The 24,481-nt window shown below is 34.2% G+C and overlaps 1 long non-coding RNA gene and 1 pseudogene across 1 annotated transcript in view; both read right to left on the bottom strand.

The window, feature by feature from the left end:
* LOC122229739 overlaps nucleotides 1–24,481 on the bottom strand; it is a 237,298-nt gene that overhangs the window by 37,279 nt on the left and 175,538 nt on the right. The gene's annotated exons all lie outside the window — the stretch shown is intronic.
* LOC122229736 lies at nucleotides 14,037–15,128 on the bottom strand (annotated as a pseudogene).

The raw sequence follows: 24,481 nt of genomic DNA, 5'->3' as shown, positions 1-24,481 counted from the left end.
ATTCAATCTGGGGAGAAGAAATTATGGCTGTAAGATACAGCTATTCCTACCTCCATGGGGATGTTCTTCTATTACCAGTCTAGAAAAATCTGGCTTTGATATGCTAAGGCAGCTTTGTGTTTGGAGGCAAGGTGAGGACAGCAACTGGGTGAGTCCCTAGAGCTGCATTATATAAGCGTAATCAATAGTACAGTTCAGAGTCAGAGATAAAGGGAACAATCCAACAAGAGAATATAATAATTCAAAATATCTATGTACCTAACATAGGATCACCTAAATATATAAATATTATCATATATAAAGGGAAAGTGATAGTGATACAGTAATAGTAGGGGACTTTAACATCGCACGTATATCCATGGATAGATAGATCATAAAGACAGATTGGGGCGCCTGGGTGGTGCAGTCGGTTGAGCGTCCGACTTCAGCTCAGGTCATGATCTCACAGTTTGTGAGTTCGAGCCCCGCGTCAGGCTCTGTGCTGACAGCTCGGAGCCTGGAGCCTACTTCGGATTCTGTGTCTCCCTCTCTCTCTACCCCTCCCCTGCTCATACTCTGTCTCTCTCTCTCTCTCTGAAAAATGAATAAACTTAAAAAAAAATTAAAAAAAAAGAAAATCAATAAGGAAACAGTGGCTTTGAATGACACATTAAACCAGATGGACTTAACAGATATATATAGAACATCCCATCCAAAAACAGCAGAATATACATTCTTTCAAGTGCATATACAACATTCTCCAGCACAGATCATATGTTAAGACATAAAACAAGTCTCAATAAATTTAACAAGATTCAAATCATATCAAGTACCTTTTCTGACCACAATGATATCAAACTAGAAAACAATTAGAAGGGCGGGGGGAAACAGGAAAAAACACAAACATGTGGAAGCTAAACAATATACTACCACACAATCAATGGGTCAATGAAGACATTTTAAAAAATTGTTTTAAATATCTTGACACAAATGAAAATGGAAACACAATGGCTCAATCTTTGGGACACAGCAAAAACACTTTTAAGACGGAATTTTATAGTGATACACGCCTACCTCAAGAAACCAGAAAAATCCCAAATAAACAATATAACCTTACACATAAAGGAACTAGAAAAATAAGAACAAATGGTGTCCAAAGTTTGTATAAGGCAGGAGTTAATAAAGACCGGAGCAGAAATAAATGGAACAAACGAATGAATGAACTAACGAGAAGGAAGGAAGGAAGGAAGGAAGGAAGGAAGGAAGGAAGGAAGGAAAAAGATCAGTGAAACCAAGAGCTGGTTCTTTGAAAACATAAACAAAATTGATAAGCTTTAGCCAGATTCATCAAGAGAAAAAGAGTATGCATGCTCTCTCAAAATAAATAAATAAACATTAAAAAAATAAAAATAAAATGTTTTTGCATAAATTTAGCCTTAGAAAAAAATCCAAAGAGATTTTTCCATGTATCTTTAAATGGCCTTTGCTAACCTGTGGAAAATATTTTCTGTGTCATCAAAGATTCATTCTAGGTACAGCAATAGCTCTTGAGGCTACATGCTTCTTCATAGGGCTATATTCTTGGGAAGCTGCTGATTAATACAAGGAAATTCTATCATGTGAACCACTAAAACAGGGAGGACTTTGTGTAAACTTGCTGTGAGTCCCTTTTTCATAGTTCAATTGTTCACATCCAATCTGTTTCTTCCTTACACATGGATCCTATCCTCTGTTTTGTTTTATTTTTCTATCCTCTATTTTCATGTGCTTTAATAACAATTAAAGTATCTGAGGTTTTGATTTTTTTAAATGTTCATTTATTTATATTGAAAGAGTTCGAGAGAGAGTAGGGGAAGGGCAGAGAGAGAGATAGAGAGAGAGAGAGAGAGAGAGGGAGAGAAAGAACTCCAAGCAGGCTCCATGCCGTCAGTGCAGAGCCTGATGCAGGCCTCAAACCCGTGAACGATGAGATCATGACATGAGCCGAAATCAAGAGTTAGACACTTAGCCAACTGAGCCACCCAGGCACCCCTCTGAGGCACTAATTTTAAGGATATTGAAGGATGAAATAATTGGGTATGTAATAACAATGGGACATCACGAGTAATTATTGAATCTAAAATAAAAAACAAATTTCCAAGAAAGCTGAATTGAAGAAGCCTCTCATAATTAATACAAAGAATTTAATTTGGCTATGGATTTGACTCTTATCCCTAGTTGTTCAATACCTATGGGGATAAATTTTAGGGTGGGGGGATTGGTGGACATATTTATTGAGAACCTACTGTGTTAGGAAGTACTTTATATATGCTAACTCATTATTCCTTACAACAGTTCTGTGAGGCAGTTACTTTTATCCTCATTTTATAGTTGAGGAAACCGAACTTTGGAGAGATTAAATAATCTGCCCCAAATCACACTACTAAAATCTCTCAGAGGTAGAATATGAGCCCTGGTATATCACACTTTAAATGTTTGCTTTTTATTTCCACAGGGAAGGACATTATTTAATTAATTGCTTATTGGAATTTCATCATCAATAACTACTTGTTGAGCAAGGTACTTTCTGAAAATAGCATATTAGTTTTCCTATGTACAATATAAATGTATAACTAGAAGTCATTTTCTAACATCTCATTCTTTCCTTTCCTTTCTTTTGTCCTTTTTTCAGTTGTACTAAGTTGTTTTCCCTTTAAAAATTGGGAAATACACAATTGTGTATACAAATTGTGTATAAAACAAATAAGTATAGTTTAAAGAATCATAACACAGTGATTAACCATATATACAGATTAATAAAAAAAACTTTTACCAGTGCCTCAGGAATCCTGTGAGCCCCTCCTTAATCATAATCTTCTCCTTTACCTATACAGATTACCACTGTCTTCCATGTTAATAATTCTTTAATATTTCTTTATCATTTTGTCACCCATGTATGTATCCTTAAACATATTTTATTCCACTTTGAACAAATTGATCACAAGAATAAATCTGATTCTGTAGGAAAAGTCAATAATGCAGCAATAAGAATAAGGCTCCTGGGAGAAAATAAACTAAACAGAGTTTCTGGGGCATAACCTGACTTCACCTTCACCAAAAGTTCACCAGGACCCTGGGGGAAATTTGTAGACAAGGTGAAATATGAATGGAAAATATGGAGATCACCACAGTTGGACACTGGGTAAATCTGAAGGATACCCAAAGACAGGACAAATGAAAAAAGTTGGCTCTGTATTTTCTACCTCCACCTTTCAGAAGCATAGCTAAGAAAAACACTTTTATGGAGCAACTCAAGTGATCCCATCTAGGTAACACTTTGGAAAATAAAGGAGAAATTTCCTCAGCACATGGTCTGTACAAGATAAGTATAGAATACTCACTTGGACATTCTGCACTAGGTTTGGTAGTACAGTGGTATCAGAGTAGATATTTCAGTTTCTGCCTACCACAGGGGAGACAGAATTTGGAATGTGAGTTCCAAAACCTTGAGTTTTCCATTAATATCCCAGAATGGCCACATTCTAGGAAAACAAATTAAGCTTTAGAATTAAAATATTTGCCCTAAGACTAATGGCAAAACTGAAACAGACCCCATGAAGAAAGCATAAAGCCAAACCTTATTCATTCAAGTTAACTGTTGTTAGAACAAACCCCAGGACTCTTCAGAGGAATATATTAAAATTCAGCATCTTCATAGCATATTACCTGTAATATACAGTATACAATAAAAAATATCTAGACATACAAATAAATTTTTATTATTTTTTTTAATTTTGCAAATAAACTTTTTAAAAGTGACACACAGACCAAAGAAAAATCAGTCAATAAAAAGACTCACAGAAATCCCAGAAGTTGTACCTAACAATTGTAAACATTTATGCATCAAATGTAAAAGCACCAAAATATATAAATCAATTAATCACAAACATAAAGAAACTCATCAATAGTAATACCATAATAGTAGGAGACTTCAACACCCCACTCAAGCAATGGACAGATCATCTAATAAAAAAATCAACAAGGAAACAATGGCTTTGAATGACACACTGGACCAGATGGACTTAACAGATATTTTCAGAACATTTCATCCTAAAACAGAAGAGTATACATTCTTCCCAGTGCACATGGAACATTCTCCAGAATAGACCATATCCTGGACACAAATCAGCCCTAAGTAAATAGAAAAATATCGAGATCATACTATGCATATTTTCAGACCACAACACTATGAAACTCAAAATCAACCACAAAAAAAATTTTTGAAAGGTAACAAATACTTGGAGACTGAAGAACATCCTACTAAGGAATGAATGGGCTAACCAAGCAGTTAAAGAGGAAATTAAAAAGTATATGGAAGTCAATGAAAATGATAACACCACAACCCAAAACCTCTGGGACGCAGCTAAGGCAGTCATAAGAGGAAAGTATATAGCAATCCAGGCCTTTCTAAGAAGGAAGAAAGATCTCAGATATACAACCTAACCTTATGCCTTAAGGAGCTGGAAAAAGAACAGCAAATAAAACCCAAAAACAACAGAGGACAGGAAATAATAAAGATTAGAACAGAAATCAATGCTATCGAAACCAAAAAAAAAAAAAAAAAAAAAAAGTAGAACAGATCAATGAAACCAGAAGCTGGTTCTTTGAAAGAATTAACAAAATTGATAAACCACTAGCCAGTTTGATCAAAAAGAAAAAGGAAAGGACCCATATAAATAAAATCAAGAATGAAAGAGGAGAGATCACAACCAACACAGCAGAAATAAAAACAATAATGAGAGAATATTATAAGCAATTATATGCCAATAAAATGGGCAATCTGGAAGAAATGGACAAATTCCTAGAAACATACACTACCAAAACTGAAACAGGAAGAAATAGAAAATTTGAACAGACCCATAACCAGTAAGGAAATTGAATTAGTAATCAAAAATCTGCCAAAAAACAAGAGTCCAGGGCCAGATGGCTTTCCAGGGGAGTTCTACCAAACATTTAAGGAACAGTTAACACCTATTCTCTTGAAGCTGTTCCAAAAAATAGAAATGGAAGGAAAACTTCCAAACTCTTTCTATGAAGCCAGCATTACCTTGATTCCAAAATCAGACAGAGACTCCACTAAAAAGGAGACCTATGGAACAATTTCCCTGATGAACATGGATGCAAAAATCCTCAACAAGATATTAGCCAACCGGATCCCACAATATATTAAAAATTTATTCATCACGACCAAGCGGGATTTATACCTGGGACGCAGGGATGGTTCAATATCCGCGAAACAATTAACGTGATTCATCACATCAATAAAAGAAAGGACAAGAACCATATGATCCTCTCAATAGAAGCAGAGAAAGCATTTGGCAAAATACAGCTTCCTTTTTTGATAAAAACCCTCAAGAAGGTAGGGATAGAAGGAGCATACCTCAAGATCATGAAAGCCATATATAAACGACCCAACACTAATATCATCCTCAATGGAGAAAAACTGAGAGCTTTCCCCCTAAGCTCAGGAACAAGATAGGGATGTCCACTCTCGCTGTGGTTATTCAACATAGTATTGGAAGTCGTAGCCTCTGCAATCAGACAACACAAAGAGATAAAAGGCATCCAAATTATCCAGGAGGAGGTCAAACTTTCACTCTTCACAGATGACATGATACTCTATATGGAAAACCCAAAAGATTCCATCAAAAAACTGCTAGAATTGATTCATGAATTCAGCAGAGTTGCAGGATATAAAATCAACGCACAGAAATCGGTTGCATTCCTATACACCAACAATGAAGCGACAGAAGGAGAAATCAAGGAATCGATCCCATTTACAGTTGCACCAAAAGCCATAAAATACCTAGGAATAAATCTAACCAAAGAGGTGAAAAATCTATACAATGGAAACTATAGAAAACATATGAAAGAAATTGAAGAAGACACCAAAAAAATGGAAAAAGATTCCATGCTCCTGGACAGGAAGAACAAATATTGTTAAAATGTTGACCCTACCCAAAGCAATCTACATATTCAATGCAATCCCTATCAAAGTAACACCAGCATTCTTCACAGAGCTAGAACAAAAAATCCTAAAATTTGTATGGAACCATAAAAGACCCTGAATAGCCAAAGCAATCTTGAGAAAGAAAACCAAAGCAGGAGGCATCACAATCCCAGACTTCATGCTATACTACAAAGCTGTAATCAAGACAGTATGGTACTGGCACAAGAACAGACACTCAGATCAATGGAACAGAACAGAGAACCCAGAAATGGACCCACAAAAGTATGGTCAACTAATCTGTGACAAAGCAGGAAAGAATATTCAATGGAATAAAGACAGTCTCTTCAGCAAATGGTGCTGGGAAAACTGGACGGCGACATGCAGAAGAATGAAACTGGAACACTTTCTTACACCATACACAAAAATAAACTCAAAATGAATGAAAGACCTAAATGTAAGACAGGAAGCCATCAAAATCCTCGAGGAGAAAGCAGGCAAATACCTCTTTGATCTAGCCTGCAGCAACTTCTTACTCAACACGTCTCTGGAGGCAAGGGAAACAAAAGCAAAAATGAACTATTGGGACCTCATGAAAATAAAAACTTCTGCACAGTGAAGGAAATAATCAGCAAAACTAAAAGGCAACCGACAGATTGGGAGAAGATATTTGCAAATGATATATCAGATAAAGGGTTAATTTCCAAAATCTATAAAGAACTTATCAAACTCAACACCCAAAAAACAAATAATCCAGTGAAGAAATGGGCAAAAGACATGAATAGACACTTCTCCAAGGAAGACATCCAGATGGCCAACCGACACATGAAAAAATGCTCAACATCACTCATCATTAGGGAAATACAAATCAAAACCACCATGAGATACCTAACCTGACACCTGTCAGAATGGCTAACATTAACACCTCAGGCAACAACAGATGCGGAGAAAGAGGATCTCTTTCGCATTGTTGGTGGCAATGCAAGCTGGTGCAGCCACTCTGCAAAACAGTATGGAGGTTCCTCAAAAAACTAAAAACAGAACTACCCTATGACCCAGCAATTGCACTACTAGTCATTTGTCCACGGGATACAGGTGTGTTTTTTCGAAGGGACACATGCACCCCCATGTTTACAGCAGCACTATCAACAATAGCCAAAGTATGGTAAGAGCCCAAATGTCCACTGATGGATGAATGGATAAAGAAGAGGTGGTATATATATATATATACAATGAAGTATTACTCAGCAATCAAAAAGAATGAAATCTTGCCATTTGCAACTACGTGGATGGAGCTGGAGGGTATTATGCTAAGTGAAATTAGTCAGTCAGAGAAAGACAAAAATCATATGACTTCACTCATAGGAGGACTTTAAGAGACAAAACAAATGAACATAAGGGAAGGGAAACAAAAATAATATGAAAACAGGGAGGGGGATAAAACAGAAGAGAGTCATAAATACGGATAACAAACTGAGGGTTACTGGGGGGGGTTATGGGAGGGGGATGGGCTAAATGGGTAACGGGCATTAAGGAATCTACTCCTGAAATCATTGTTGCACTATATGCTAACTAATTTGGATGTAAATTTCAAAAAAAAAAATGAAATAAAAAAAAAGAAATCCCAGAAATTGTAATTAGCAGAGAAGGACTTTAAAACAACTATGAAGAATTATGTTAACACATATAAATGAAAAAAAATTACTATAGTGGGAAAACAACTGGGGAATTTCAGGACAGACTGGAAAACTGCTTAAAAGAATGAAATAAAAATTCTAGAACTGAAAAATACAAAATATACAATAAAAAATTTATTGAAAATATTAATGACAGACTGGAGACAACAGAAGAAAAGATCACTGAACTTGAACAGAGTTAGTAAAAACATCCAAACAGGACACAAAGGAGAAAAAAAATCCTCAGTGAAATGTGAGGCATTATCAAGGTGTCTAAAAAATATAAAACCAGAGTTCCATAAAGCAAGAGGGCTAAAAATAGGGCAGAAAAATTTCTGAAGAAATACTGATTTAAAAGATTCTAATATTTGATCAAAAAATAGCAAACCACCAAGTTAAGAGTACAGCAAATCTCAAGCAAGTACTCATCCATTCAAAGAAGATTTCTATGTCCTTGCAAAATCTTTTATAAAAGATGTAGAACACTGTCTTATTTAATATATCTATTGTATAGAGGTACAACAAAACAGTTCTAAAAGTTACTATCAAGAAAAAACTGAATGTTTCTATTTGTTATATTGATCATTCCCAACACAAACACTTTTGTATTTTTTGCTTTGTCAGGAAATTTAGAGCTGGATATGGTAGATACTTATACCAACTAAGCTATTGCCATCTATATTCTCTTTCTAAAAGCTTTTATTCTGTTTTTTTTTTCCTCCACATTACATGTATGTTTTATGTTAGAGACACTCCATAGCAGGTAGCCTTTGGAGTTAACCAGACCTAGACAGGAATTTAATCCTTAGCCTTTTTCACTGTATCATTCGATTCCTTTATGTCTATACTTTCTAATCTGTAAAATAAGGATAATATGAATACTCTTATTACCTATCTTGCAGCACTATTGGAGTATTAATTTATAAAATGCATGTAGAGCCCATATATCCTGGTACAGAATAAGATCTCAGTTAATGCAGGCTATGGTTATTTAGTCATCTCAAATAATGCTTGAAAGTAGCTGTCATATAAGACATAAATTAATGACAATAATATTCATTCCTGTACAAAGCAATTATTTATTCTCAAGATACAATAATATGGAGAATTATGAAATTATTGAGAGGTTAGCAATCCTTGTCTCTGGAATGGATACTGAAACAACATACATCATGGCCGGAAATGATCCACTAAACTTCTGGGCAATAGGAAGTGTATATAGTGGACACAACATTTGTTCATGGAATAATTGATAGGATGTTAGCATAAACAAGACCTTAGACATATTTGGTTAAACCCTTCACTTTACTGCTAGGGAAATGTACCAATTTTGTGTATTTTTAATGTACTGTATCTTTAAACTTCATAATTTGTGTTACTTCCAAAACTTCCACAGTACTTCTTGTGGACTCTAGATCCCAGTTTCCAACTCACTAATTTTGAATAATAGCTAAATCCTAAGGAAGTTGAGTATCTGTAAAATGGGAATAATAGTATCTTCCCTACCTACTTCACAAGTTGTTATGAGAATTAAACTGTGAAACACTTTAGGAAAAAACACATGCAAATGGGAAATTGTGATTCTTATTATTATTCTCTGTAGCATTTCTTTTCATCAGCAAACATAATCCTGGTATTGATCTTCCTAGACAATGAGAGACTTTCTATTCGATAAAATATATTTACTTGGTTTTATTTTAACTTTTCATTCAAATACGGGTGATTACCTGATTTGTTTTGAAAGGGAGTAAAAAAGACTATCTTGGACATCTTTTATCTATTTTTTTTATGACATGAATTTGAAACAACTACTACTTAAAGTCTGGGTGTGAGGAAGAGTGCACACAGTGAATAAAACACTTAACCTTTTACTAGAATAAAGGTATAATTTCTGGTACCCAGGAAGACTGGTAAATAATAATAGCTCTGTTATGATATAAAGAAACCAAACAGATAATAATGATCCCACAGTTTCGAGACCCTTTAGTTCTCTTTCCACATATAAATGGATTGTTTCTTGATTCATATTCTATCCTTCTACCTTTCCAGTAACCTCTTATATTGAACAACACTGTGTGATATTAGAAAAGAAGAAATGGATTAGCTTACTTTCATATACAAGTATTATATGGTCAAGTGTTTGCTAACACACACATAAACCATCTTTTTTTTCTAAGTATAAACTGATATAATTTATTAGATTTTAGAGATGTCCTTTATGATTCATGTCATTTCACAGCAAAAGACATTTTTTAAAAAAGAACAAGAAATTGTTGAGGGTGTCTACCTATGTGCCGAAGGACTCCAAAACTGATAAACCAGATTGCACTTTTGAATGCCAGACACTTAGTACTGTTTCAAATTCAACATACGCAATATTAAATTCATCATCTCTTCCTCCCATGCAAACCTGCTCTTTTCTTTCTATTTCTAATCTTGGAATAATCCCACTATTATTTTTTTTTTACTAATCTCTTAATGGAATTGTATTTTTTTCAGATTTATTGAGGTATAATTGACAAACAGGAACTGTATATATTAAAAGTGTACAAGTTGATATTTTGATATGTACGTGTAAACATTGTAAAATGATCACCACAATCAAGCTAATTAACATATCCATCACCTCATAATTACCATTTCCTTTCTCTCTCCTTTTTCTCTGGTGAGAACACTTTAAAAGATGTACCCTCTTAGCAAATTTCAAGTGTACAACACAGAATTGTTAACTATAGTCACTTTACCATACATTAGATCTCCAGAACTTATTCTTCCTGTGTAACTGAAACTTTGTACACTTTGATCAACACTTTCCAATTTTCCTCTCTACCCTGCCCCTAGTAACCACCCTTCTATTTACTTCTTCTGTGAGTCTGACTACTTTAGAGTCCACATACAAGTGAGATCATGCAGAACTTGTCTCTCCGTATCTGACTTATTTCACTAGCATAATGTTGCAAATGATAATATTTCCTTCTTTTTCAAAGCTAAATAATATTCCCCTATGTGTGCATGTGTGTATGTGTGTATTTGCATTGTTTTCTCAATGCTTAGCCACTGCACTACATACAGTACGTCTACAATAAGTATTTGTTGAACATATCAGTAAATGAAATTTTTAAAATGCTATGAACACAAGACTAGCACTTTCATACACATTTTAATCCCCACCAGAGCTCTGAAATATTAGTAACTCATGGTCACTGCTATGGAACAGTTAGAGAGAGTGCAGCACTAATATCAATGTGAAAAAAGTTCTCTTACACCACTTCAAAAGGCCCAGTGAATGTGTACTATGATATAGCTCACTGAGTAATTGAACTCATTACTCATGACTCATTGAGTAATTTAATATGCTAAAGTAACTGCTATTTACTCCACTTCAGGTTTGATTTTACAAGGATTTCTGTGTATGTGATGCAGACGTATATTTTTCTTTTCTCAATTATTAAAATACTATTAGTGGCCTGAGGTATGACTCCCTCCTCTTCTAGAACACAGATCATATTATATTGACATTACTTGTTCATTATTTGGTTTCCCTAACTGCCCTTGATCTCTTGAGGAAAAGAACAATGCCATTTTAATCTTTGCACCCCAGCACTAATCACAATGCCAGGTATTTAGTGGGCTCTAATGAAATGTTTTCAGGGAAAAAAAAAAGATGGAATAGAAGGAAGAAGCAGAGAGAGGGAAGAGGGGAAGGGAAGAAAAAGAAAGCAGTCATGTCTGTTTACTAAAGTAAGAAATGTGAATATTATTCCCATTTTATGGCTGAGGAAATTTAAAAAAAGTACCTAAGACTACCCATGGACTGATTAACTGGTAAAGCTGAGACAAGAACTAAATTATCCTATGTGAGAGTCCAGGGAATAGATAATCTGACATCTGGAAAGAAGCAGGAACCCATACATTGATATTTCCCTTCCCATTTCCATTGAGATTTTCTGCCATCTGATAAAGACAGTTGTGTAGAGAAGTGTTTTTCTAATTACTCATTGAGTAAAACCAGAGCTTTGCTGAGTACTCAGAGAATTGCAAAAGAAATGCCTTATTCACAGTATCCTTTTAAAACTTATTTTCTAGTTTTGTTATTATTCCTACATTCTAAAATTCTATCCTTCACTGTTAATGTAGAGGACAAAATAGTCTAAAATTAATAAGCTGGAAATTATGAGAGAGAGGTCAGTGGAATATGTTCCCACTAAAGCAATTTATAGGAAATGAAACCTAAAATACCTTTTTTCTCTATTACTCGTTTTAACTGTTAAGAAATTTCATATTTAAATTATTGGAGAACATTGAAATTATGTTTCAATAATCCTTAGAGACCATACTTTCTTCCAAAACACATTTGCATCCCATTTTACACCCTAGAAAAATGTTCCTTTTCTTGGTTCCCATAGTACCCTCTAATAATATATTTACTACACTGTAACAATCCTTTAATTTATTAATTTTTTGCACTATTTTTTGAGCCCCTTAACAGCAGGGAAATACAGGAACTAGAAAATATTTGTTTGAATCAAGGTAGGTTGTATGTAAATATTTAACGTTTTAAATTTTGTGATAAAATTGCCTTCCCATTATACCATGTTTTCTCCTCTCTGATCCCAATTTCCTCTTGTACTGTAGCCCTTTTATATTACAGACTATCAGTTCATGAGGAACATAAGTTCAAGAGTGAGTCTGCAGTCACTTGTATCAGAAAAGGAAGATTACAATCATGTAAGTCTACTGTGAACCTATAACACTTGAAATGTAAGATTTCCTCAAGCAAGAACATATCTTAGTGCTCTCTGTTCTAGTTAATTTTGATAAAATAAAAGGTCACAGATACTCCATTTGTACCAAGTTCAAAATAAAAACAGTAAAATATAAGTTGATGACAACAGATAACTACTATATTTCCCAGCCCAGGATCTATTAGATTTTCATTTGAGGAAGTGCTTCCCAACCCTAAAATCATATAATTTTCAGGTTATCCCTGTTTCTGCACTTTAAGGAATTTCATGACCCAAGCCCAGGAATTAACCACCAGCCGTGTTGATTAGGTCAGAAAAGAGCTTGGAATCTCAGTTAAAGCAAACATAGCTAATTATGGGGAGTATGTTGGGATAATAGTGAAAGAGAAGGCTTCTTCTTGCAGAGACTACTAAGAGAATGGCATGTATGTCTGAGAATGCTGGCCTGTACTGAGGTAAGGAGGGACTTGCCTTAAAATGGAGCCAACAGTGAGTAAGACAGAGATTAGTGATGACATTGAACCCTTGGATACAGTCATACATGACTCTTCAGTTATGGAAGCCAACAATTTCTTTTTTCTTGAGGTACTAGGTACAAATTTCTGGTCTGTTGGTAAATAGTATTTCATTCTATTTTTCCTGAATATATTTCATTTATTGTAAGTCTTCAAACTTACTAATGCATGTCCACCATTCATAATCCCAACTCTAAAATGCTACCCTTTCCAACTAGAAATAATCCTTCATTTATCTGAACTCTTAAAGAACTTTACCTCTAAGAAAAGATAAAAATACTTTCAATTTTCCAAATATTTATAGAGTTGTCTTATTTGGACCAAATTACTATGCAGCCAACTTTTGATTTTCCACTTGAATTGTTCCATTAATGATAAATAGATGAAACATTAGACTGTTTTTTTTAATGTTTATTTATTTTTGAGAGAGAGAGACAGAGACAGAGCACGTATTGGGGAGGGGCCTGGAGAGAAGAGAAGAGAGGATCTATAGCAGGCTCTGTGCTGACAACAGAGAGCCCCACACCGGGCTTGAACTCACAAACTGTGAGATCATGACCTGAGCCGAAGTCCAAAGGTTAACCAACTGAGCCACCCAGGCACCCCTAGACTGTGTTCGTATTTCAGTTACTTTGTGTTGGAATTGCAAAAAAAAAAAAAAAAAATTAGCAACAAAATGTATTTAAAAACACACTTCTGTTGGCATTTTGAATGAAATGGCATTTGAATGAAATAGCTAACAATCAACCCTTTATATTGTGGGGGTTTGTTTGTTTGTTTGTTTGTTTGTTTGTTTGTTTTTGCTCCTGGAGTTCTCTTGCAGCTTTAATTCTTGAGTCTCAGGTGGCAGCACCAGACATTAAATCTCCAAATCTCCAAGGGGATTAAATCCATTAAATCCATTAAATCTCCAAAGGGAGAGGTATTATTAAACTTTTTGCTGCTCATTCGTTTCTGAACACAAATGAACAAATTCTTAAACCCACTTATTCATTTCATGATGATCATTAGGAGAAAAATTTAAGCCAAGCTTGCATATTGAAAATAAGAACAAAACACACACACACACACACACACACACACACACACACACACCCTGTTGATAATAAATTTCATGGATTCATTTATGTTAAACAAAGTCCAATTTTATTCACTCTTAATATCCTTGTAGTCCATTGTATGCCTTCTGCAGTGATCCTTGTTTCAGTAGCTGTTTGATACCTTCTCTTGCTTCCCCTGTTAACTGTTCTTTTGGAAAATCTACATGGAAAGTGATTATCAAAGAATTCTTGATGTTGTTGTTGTCAAAGTTGGGGAGGCCCTCTCCTTTCTTCCATACCTTGGTTCCTAGTCTGGTCACCTTATCCTGGAAAATAAGTACACTGTGGCCATCCAAGTGAGTAATATCCATATCAAAGCCCACCAGAGACTCAACTAGTGTGATTGTCACATTTGTACATAAATCTCCTTTCCTTTCAAATACTGGGTGCTTGACAACTTTGATTCTGAACCGCAGGTCTCCCGGCTCTCCATCCACGTGAGGGTCACCTTCCCCAATAAAAGGATACTCCATGCCATCTCTCACCACAGGTTCTATTTCTACCTCCAGTGTTTGTTCTTCATTCACTAGTCTGACATTAGGGCATTCATTACAGACCACCTTTGGGTCATTTGGAAGCACCCTGGGCCCAGCTGTGTAGTCCACATTGTTGCTGGCAGTTGCGTTTTTGTTTGCCAGGAAACTGCCTTGCCACAGGTTTGTTTCTAACTAATTCCACAAAATTTCCTGCATATACTTCATCCAAAGGAACTTCTAGATTTACAATAATATCACTTCCTCTTAGAAAATTTGTCTTGCTGATAAGGGGTTCCTCCAAACATGAAATCACAATCTCCAAAGAAGTATGGAAAAAATGTCCCCATGGGAGCCCTAATGCCATCTTTTATCCCCTTTTCACTATTAACTATCATATTGTTTCCATTTCTCATTGTCTGACAGAAACTAATAAGTGGAACCTAGATCCTGGAATTTCTCCTGAACTCCAGGATCATCAGGGTTCCAGCCAGGATGAAGCTGCAGGGCCAGTTTCCTGTGGGCCTTTTTAATGTCTTTTACAGATGCACTTTGAGGCACCCACAAGATCTTATAGAAATCTTGCCTAGCAATCAAGGCCCTGTGGAGGTACAGCAGCAACAGGCAGAAGGTGCCCAAGTCCTGCAGGGCCATGGTTTCTCTGTGCCAGCCTCTGTGCCGGTCCCTAGCCACAGACTCCTTACACAACCCGCTGCCGCCTCAGCTCAGAGCTAGCTCACCTCCTCCTCTACCCAAATCCCACCAAATCAATATTTTAAAATTAAAGTTTACTTCAATCTCATTATTTTATTAGTATTTGTAATTATTCATTTTTATACTTAACAATTTTAGTTTTACATGTAATTTAAATGTAATTTCATTGTCTATATCCGAGTTCTTTTGACCTTATTTATGTGTTCATAAATAGTTCCCAAAATACTCATGGGAAATAAGTAACAAACGATGGCATGCACGTCATATTATATAGCTTTTATAAAGTTCCTATTTTAGTGAACCCAGGTGGGTTGTTTTAGTATTTGAACTGTATCTACATTACAAATAGATTACCTGAAAGGTATATCCTACCTGAAAATCCCTTAGAACTCATACCATCCACATAATCTGCTTTATTATATTAATCCAAACTCATTTCTAACAAATCCCTACCCTAAACCTTATACTCAAAAAAAAAAATACTAAACCACTTGAATTTCATAAAACATACCATGTGTTTTTATGTCTTCTTGCTTTTGGACATAGTCATCCTCCTATTTATAATGACTTTCTGTCTTTTGTCCACCAGGGGAATGCTTATCTATCTTCCAAGCTTTAATTTAACTATTATCTTCTCAATGAAACCTCCCAGATACCCCTTCACTGTCCATGGAAAAACTGATCATTCCTTCCTCTCTGCTACTATAGAATCTATCCATGTCTCTTTCCTTATACTCATCCCTTTTGAATTACTTGTTTGACTCTCTCCTCAATCAAAATATGAGTTCTCTGATGGAAGTGGAGCAGATCCCATTGATCACTGAAATAAGAAATTCTTTCAGTTTATAGAAATATACAAATAACATCTCACACTGAAAAGATAAAATAATAAAGAATCCATATCTTAAGATACTACTAGAAAAATGGCACACTTACAGGTTTCATTCAAAGGCCACAAAAATAGAAGATTTTCAGAATCAAAAGACATTAAAATGTAAAAATTTCTGTTTCATTAATTAACATAGATGATTGAATCAATAGATAAATGTTCTGATCCATCCACAATCAATAAAACAGGCTCCCAAAAATAAAGAGCCCATGTTTCCAGCTTCCTATTCTATGAAAAGTATTGCAGAGTTAAATTTATATTTTCTGCTTGATTTTGTATGACTCAGAAATATTTGTGTTTCCCTATCACTAAGTAAATGCTTACAACTAGGAAAAATGGACTATTTTGTTATCTTGAAGTAGTCCCTCTCATATAGTATTTCATAAAGAAAAAATATCTGGGAGTTAGGGCAATGTTTACATTTGACAGCAATAGTAAACTATGCCAATAACATTTGGTTGCTTCATATACCATGAAATAAAGACATGGTACCATTGTCCAATGCCATAGTTTTCTGATTATTAGCATGATCTATGGCACATTTTTCTGTCTTGTATCTAGTTGTCCATAGCTTGTTTCTAAAACTCAGGCTTTTTTCAATTAGTTATTCATGTTGTTAAATTAACTTGTATTAAAATAGAAACAGTTTGAGATTCAAGAGAAAGAGAAAATAGAATAGGAAGGAAGTTTATTTTGGTTTAATATTTTTCCAGGTTTACATACAACTTTGTCTAATGGCAGAAGCAATCTCAGTTAAAAAAAACATTATTTATTTTTTTGTTTATTAATTTAGACTGTATAAAGTTAGCATAACAATGAGCTGGAAACTGTCCTATGTTTGTAAAGATAAAGGAAATGATAATATGCCTTTACAATACAAAGAAGGGTTGCTCTGTGCAAAGCATAATACTAAAAACTGCCACATATCACCAAGAGCTATCACATATAACCTGTCTACTATATGCTAAATGATTTTTTATATACTATCTTATTTAATCTACATGACAATCCTAGAATTTATGATTTTCTCTGTCCCCATTAATGTGATTTTTTAACTTAAAATGTCAATAGGTAATTTTTTTAAAAATGATAACTAATCAGGTAGAATACACATCTCATATGCACAGCAGAAACACAGAGAATGCACGTCTCATACAGCACAAAGAAATGAATAACATGAAGGAAAGGTAAAAGACTCAGAGAGGACAGATCCAGAGACCGAAGCATATGAAACTCACAATTCCAAAGAAGATAGAAAGAAAATGAGGAGGTAACAAAGAAATAACAGAAGAAATTTCCCTGTGCTAAATAAAGACTTAAGTCTACGAGATGGAGAGTAAAAATAGACATTTTCAGCAACAAAATATAACAACAGAACAATACTGAAATGATTTCTCATTAGTGTGAATCTTTGAAAACAAGGTATATTCTTATCACTATATGCTAATTGAAATAAGTCAGTCAAAGAAAGACAGATACCATATGTTTTCACTCATATGTGGATCTTGATAAACTTAACAGAAGACCATGGGGGAGGGGAAGGGGGAAAAAAAGTCACAGAGAGAGAGAGAAAGGCAAACCATAAGACATTCAAATACAGAGAACAAACTGAGGTTTGATGGGGGGTGGTGGAGAGGGGAAAGTGGATGAGGGCATTGAGGAGGGCACTTGGGATGAGCACTGGGTGTTGTATGGAAACCAATTTGACAATAAATTATATTAAAAATATTTTTAAACATATAGTTAAACTGTATATTAAAAAGCAAATTGACCTTTAAAAAATAAAATAAAAATCACCTTAAAAAGACAGATTAAATATATTTATTTTTTTTAAATCTCCCAGTAGTCTTCTGGCAGTCACTTATAATTTCCAAAAATATCAACAAATTGCTAACATTTCTCTTTTTGTTAAAGAAAACCTGGAAATATTTTTTTAACAACTTAAAAACCTTTGCCATATCTGTAAATCTTTTGTGGTACAAACTATTTGCAATCATTTCCTGTTTCATAATAAAGTGCTACTAAAATGGTATAATTTAGGGAGAAAGAGAAAATATGATTCAGCAAATTAATACTAAAGGAATTACAGTGTTAGCCAATTTCCCTGCCACCTCATCTCCTACCTCAACCTCCCTGCTATGTAACTGCTACATCTGTCATATCTATTTCCTTAATGATGGATAGTGAGGGAATTCCTCTCCTTCCCCAAACTGCTTGCCCCAAACATATGACAACATAATACATGGCATAAGTCACATCCAATTTAGTGGGAAAAGAATAGTTGACATAATGAATTCTGTTTACTGAACTGACTACCCATCTGGAAGAAGGCAAAATTAAGCTAATTTTAACATTTTATATTTAAATATAAAAAATTAAATTTTTAGAAGAAAAACTAAAAGATAGTATACAAATTGGGATTGGGAAACATTTTGGAATAAAAATAAGAAATATAGAAATCCATAATGGATAAGATAGAAATAACTAAACACAAAAATATTAAATGTTTGTAGAGTAAAGATATTGTAAATAAAAGACACAAGATAAATAAGAAATAAAGATAAATATTAGTTACATATCTAAAAGTCAAGGTTAATATTAAAGAGTGCCTAAAATTATTGTTTATAAAAAAGAATAAATCAGTGGGTGAATACACAAAGCATATCAGCATATAATTCATAAAGGAGAAAATTCAAATGGCCAATAAACAAAAAAAGATGTTTAACATGCTGTCACATAATTTGGTTATTAAAACTAAATACAATATCCTGCAACCAAGCTATTTAACTCTTGGCAATCTGTTCAATATAAATATAACCAATAGTACATAGACAAGAATGTTAATTTAAGCACATGGATAGTGGGGGGTGGGGGAACTGGAGATAGCATGACTATCTAACAATGAGAAAATGGTAGACTAGATGGGAGTACATCCATACTATCACATTTTATCTAGCCCTTAAAAAGAACAAGTTAGATTTCCATCTATTGACTAGAAAAATAATATACTATGAAGTGAGAAAAGTATACTTCAGTTTGTATAACATGATTCCATCAACAACAAACAAACATAGCACATGTTTTAAAACAACTATTCTTATGTACATTTATATGAACATAGATAAAAGTTAGAGAAATACATATCAGTCTATAAAAACTGGATACAACACGGGAAAAAAAGAGGATTTGATGAAGGTGGGAGTCAGGAAGTGCATGTGTATGTGAATTTTTGTTTTTTACTTTGTACATGTTGGATTGTTCATCTATTTAAAATTAGCAGGTGTTACTTTTGTGACTAAAAAAAATAATAAAACAAAATTATGGAAACAGGCATTACTCTAAGCTCTGTATAGGACATTTCAAATAAACATGGGTTAAAAAGGAATTTATCTTAAAAGGGAACAATCTTAAAATGTTTAATCCAATGAACAATCTAGAACACAAAGTTTCTGTTAAAAAGTGTCCAAGTTTAAGTTAATTTTTATTTCCAAAGAAATCTAGGACAACAGTATAGTTAGTTCATCATGAATACCACTGGGCTTTAGTTTCATCTATAAGTAAGTGGGGTCAAGCAAAATCTCCTTCCTCTGATGTTCTATGATTCTTCTAGGATATATAAATATATATCATCAAAGGCAGCCTACATGCATTATATATGATTGGCAATGTGCAAGGTACATCGGACCTTGATCATATGGACAAGACTTGACACTTACTCTCAAGAAAACTCAGTCTGCCAGAGGGAAAAGGAGGCAGTTAATTCTACCCATTGCAATTAAAAGTATATTAAAAGGCCTAGGAACATCTATGAGGTTATAAATAATTCCCTTTAAAAGGTAGCCTTCAAGGATTAACAGAAATTTACAAGGTGAATCAATATTTCAGCATAAAGGACGAAAATTTAAGGAGACAATAGAAGAGGATTTTCTGTACATGTTTGAGTGATGAGCAGCCCAGTATGAGTACAACACAAAGTTCATGGAGAATGTCAAAATACAAAGTTGCCAAGCTACTTCATTAGGGTTTCTCCTGCTGAAGAATATGAATTGTAGCCCATGAACAAGCAGTTTTCAAACTTCAATACACATAACACCTTAGGAGTGCTTATTACAATTCAGATTCTTATCTCCCTAGAGACAGCATGACTGTCTAACAAAGGAATGGCTGAACAAAATGGTAGTACATCCGTACTATGATAGTTTATCTAGTTCTTAAAAATAAAAAATTAGATCTCTAATAAATCTCCATCTAATGATTTTATCTGTTTGTTTTAGTTATTGTGTGGTAGTCTCTTCCTTCAGCAGGAAGAAGGCAATGCAGAAAAGAAAAAAAAAACTAATATTTATTGAGTGATGATTATATGTTAGATATTTGCAAGATGCTTTCATTTTTAATCTTCATTTATTTGTTTTTAAGTTCTGTGAAGTATTATTATTACTATTTTGCATGTGAGAAAATGAAGGCTCAGGTGAAGAAACTAAAAAAATCAGAAAACTAATCTGATCCTGATCCAGGATTTGATTCCAGGACTTCTGACTCCAAGTTTAATTGATTCTCTTGGATTTGACTTTGATAAACTTTAGCTGAGGTAGTAAATCCAGGAAGAAAAGCAGATTGAAGGAGATAGATAATAAACTCCGTCTTAGGAATGTAAAAATGGACATTGCTAAAAGATATTATTGAAGAGGAAATGGGTAATAAACAGTTGGAAATATAGATGAAACTCAGGAGAAAACATGGATCAGGAATGATACATTTGGGAGAAATTTTATTCTATGTTGGTGAAAAGTTAAAGGTTAGTCATTTAAAGTGCTAATAGAAGAGAAATAAACAATGAAAGAGAGAGAAGAAAACAATTCTTTAAGGAAAGAACCAAAGAAAATATAGTCATATATGAAGCCAGAGTAGAAAAGATTTTTATTAAGTTTTTTAAATTTAATTCCAGTACATTAACATACAGTGTTAATTAGTTTCAGGTGTACAACACAGTGGTTCAACAATTCTATACATTACTCAGTGCTCGTCATGGTAAGTGCACTCCTTAGTCCCCTTCACCTATTTCACAACACCCCCCTCCACTTCCCTCTGGTAACCATCAGTTTGTTCTCTACAGATAACCATCTGTTTCTTGGTTTGCCCTCTCTTTTTTCCTTTGTTTATTTGTTTTGTTTCTTTAAATTCCACACATGATGAAATCATATAGTATTTGTCTTCCTCTGACTTATTTCACTTACCATTACACTCTCAACATCCATCCATCTTGCTGCAAATGGCAAATTCCCTCTTCTTTATCCATTCATCTGTTAATGGACACTTTTGCTGCTTCCATAATTTGGCTATTGTTAATGCTGCAATAAAGACATGAGCGCATGTATGGCCCTGTATTTTTTTAGGATTATTTATTTTTGAGAAAGAGAGAGAGAGAGAGAGAGAAGAGGTGAGGGAGGGGCAGAGAGACAGGAGCCAGAGAATCCCAAGCAGGCTTCCCACTGTCTGTGCAGAGCCTGATGTGGTGCTTGAACTCACAAACCGTAAGATCATGACCTGACCTGAAGTGAGCCACCCAGGTGCCCCAATATTGTTGTATTTTTTGGGTAAATACCCAGTAGTACAATTATTAGAACATAGGGTAGTTCCATTTTTAATTTTTTGAGAAATCTCCGCACTGTTTTCCACAGTAGCTGTAGCAGTTTGCATTCCAATCAACAGTACAAGAAGGTTCCTTTTTTCCATATCCTCTCCAATACTTATTGTTTCTTGTGTTTTTTATTTTAGCCATTATAACAGGTATGAGTTGATATCTCATTGACTCAAGATTATTGATATCTCAAAACTATTGATATGCATTTCCCTGATGATGAGTGATAGTGAGCATCTTTTCATGTGTCTGTTGGCCATCTGTACACCTTCTTTGAAGAAATGTCTTTTCTTGTCTTCTACCCTGTTTTCAATGGATTATTTGCTTTTTGGGGTGTTGAGTTGTATCAGTTCTCTATATATTTTGAATATTAACACTTTATTGGATATGTCATTTACAAATATCTTTTCCCATGTAGTAAATTATCTTTTAGTTTTGTTGATTGTTTCCTTTGCTGTGCAGCAGCTTCTTATTTTGATGTAGTCCCAAGAGTTTATTTTTTGCTTTTGTTTCCTTTGCCTCAGGAGACATATCTCAAAAAATGTTGCTATGGTCAATGGTAGGCCACCTATGCTCTCTTATAGGATTTTTAAGATTTCATGTCTCACTTTTAGGTCCAAAATCCATTTTGAGTTTATTTTTGTATATGGTGTAAGAAAGTGGTCCAGTGTCATTCTTTTGCATGTAGAGAAACTGTCTTTTCCCATTGCATATTCTTGGCTTCCATGTCAAGGATTAATTGACCACATAATCATAGGTTTATTTATGGGTTCTCTATTCTGTTCCATCGATCTCTGTGTCTATTGTTGTGCCAGTACCATGATGTTTTGATTACTACAGATTTGGAATATAACTTGAAGTCTGGAATTGTGCTATCTCCAGTGTTGTTTTTCTTTTTCAAGATTCCTTTGGCTATTCAGAGTCTTGTGTGGTTCCATACAAATTTTTATGGTTATTTATTCTAGCTCTGTGACGATTATTTATTCTAGTTCTGTGAAAAGTGGTGTTGGTATTTTGATAGGGATTAAATTAAATCTGGAGACTGCTTTGGGAAGTGTAGATATTTTCACAATATTTGTTCTTCCAATCCATGAGAATGGAATGTCTTTCCATTTGTTTGTGTCATCTTTAATTTCTTTCACCAGTATTTTATAATTTTCATGACATAGGTCTTTCAACTCCCTGGTTAAGTTTATTCCTAGGTATTTGATTATTTTTGGTACGACTATAAATGGGATTGCTTTCTTAATTTCTATTTCTGTTGCTTCATTATCAGTGTTTAGAAATGTGACAGATTTCCCTACATTGATTTTGTATCCTGAGACTTTACTGAATTCATTTATCAGTTCTAGCAGTTTTTTGGTGGAGTCTTTAACGTTTTATAGTATCATGTCATTCTCAAACAGTGAAAGTTTTACTTCTTCCTTACCAATTTGGATGCCTTTTCTTTCTTTTTGTTGTCTTACTGCTATGGTTAGGACTTCCAGTACTATGTTGAATAAAAGTGGTAAGCGGATATCCTTGGTTTTTTCCTGACCTTAGAGGGAAAGCTCTGTTTTTCCCCATTGAGTATGATTTTGGTGTAGGTGTTTCATATAAGGCAAATATTTTTCATATAAGAGGTATGTTCCCTCTAAACCTACTTTGTTGAGGTTTTTATCATGAATCGATGTTGTACTTTGTCAAATGCTTTTTCTGCATTTATTGAAGTGATGACATGTTTTTATCCTTTCTCTTATTGATGTGGTGTATCATGTTGATTGATTTGTGAATATTGTACCACTTGTACAACCTAGGAATAAATCCCACTTGATTGTGGTGAATTATTTTTTAATATATTGTTAGATTCAGTTTGCTAGTATTTCGTTGAGGATTTTTGCATCTAGATCTGTCAAAGATACTGTGCCATTGTTCTCTTTTTGTGTGATGTCTTTACCAGGTTTTGGTATCAGGGTAATGCTAGCCTTATAGAATTATTTTGGAAGTCTTCCCTCCTTTTCTATTTTTTTGGAATAGTTTGAGAAGATTAGATATTAACTTTTCTTTAAATGGTTGGTAGAATTTGTCTTTGAAGTCATCCTGGACTTTTGTTTGTTGAGGGTTTTTTGATTGCTGATTCAACTTGATTGCTAGTAATCAGTCTGTTCAAATTTTCTGTTTCTTCCTGCTTTGGTTTTGGTAGGTTATATGTTTCCAGAAATGTATCCATTTCTTCTAGGTTATCCAATTTTTTGGCATATAATTTTTTCACAATATTCTCTTGACAATTGTTCATATTTGTGGTGTTGGTTGGTTGCTATTTCTCTTCCCTCATTTGTGATTTTTTGAGTCTTTTTTTTTTATGAGTCTGGCTAGAGTTTATGAATTTTGTTGATCTTTTCAAAGGACCAACTCCTGGTTTCATTGATATGTCCCATTGTTTTTTTTTAGTTTCTATATCATTTATTTCTGCTCTAATCTTTATTATTCCCTTCCTTCTGCTGGTTTTAGATTTTGTTTGCTGTTCTTTGTCTAGCTTCTTTAGGTGTAAGGTAAAGTTTTCATTTGAGATTTCTTGCTTATTGAGGTAGATGTGTATTGCTATAAACTTCCCTCTTGGAGCCATTCTGCTGCACCCCAGGGATTTTGGACTATTGTGTTTTCATTTTCATTTGTCTCCACGTAATTTCTTATTTCTTCTTTTATTTTCTGTTGACCCATTCATTGTTCAGTAGAATGTTTATAAACCTCCATATATTTTTGCTCTTTCTAGATTTTCTCTTGTGG

Source organism: Panthera leo, chromosome C2, assembly GCF_018350215.1.
Source record: "Panthera leo isolate Ple1 chromosome C2, P.leo_Ple1_pat1.1, whole genome shotgun sequence".
Taxonomy (NCBI): Eukaryota; Metazoa; Chordata; class Mammalia; order Carnivora; family Felidae; genus Panthera; species Panthera leo.
Note: the sequence above shows the minus strand (reverse complement) of the source record. Positions and strands in the feature narration are given on the sequence as shown.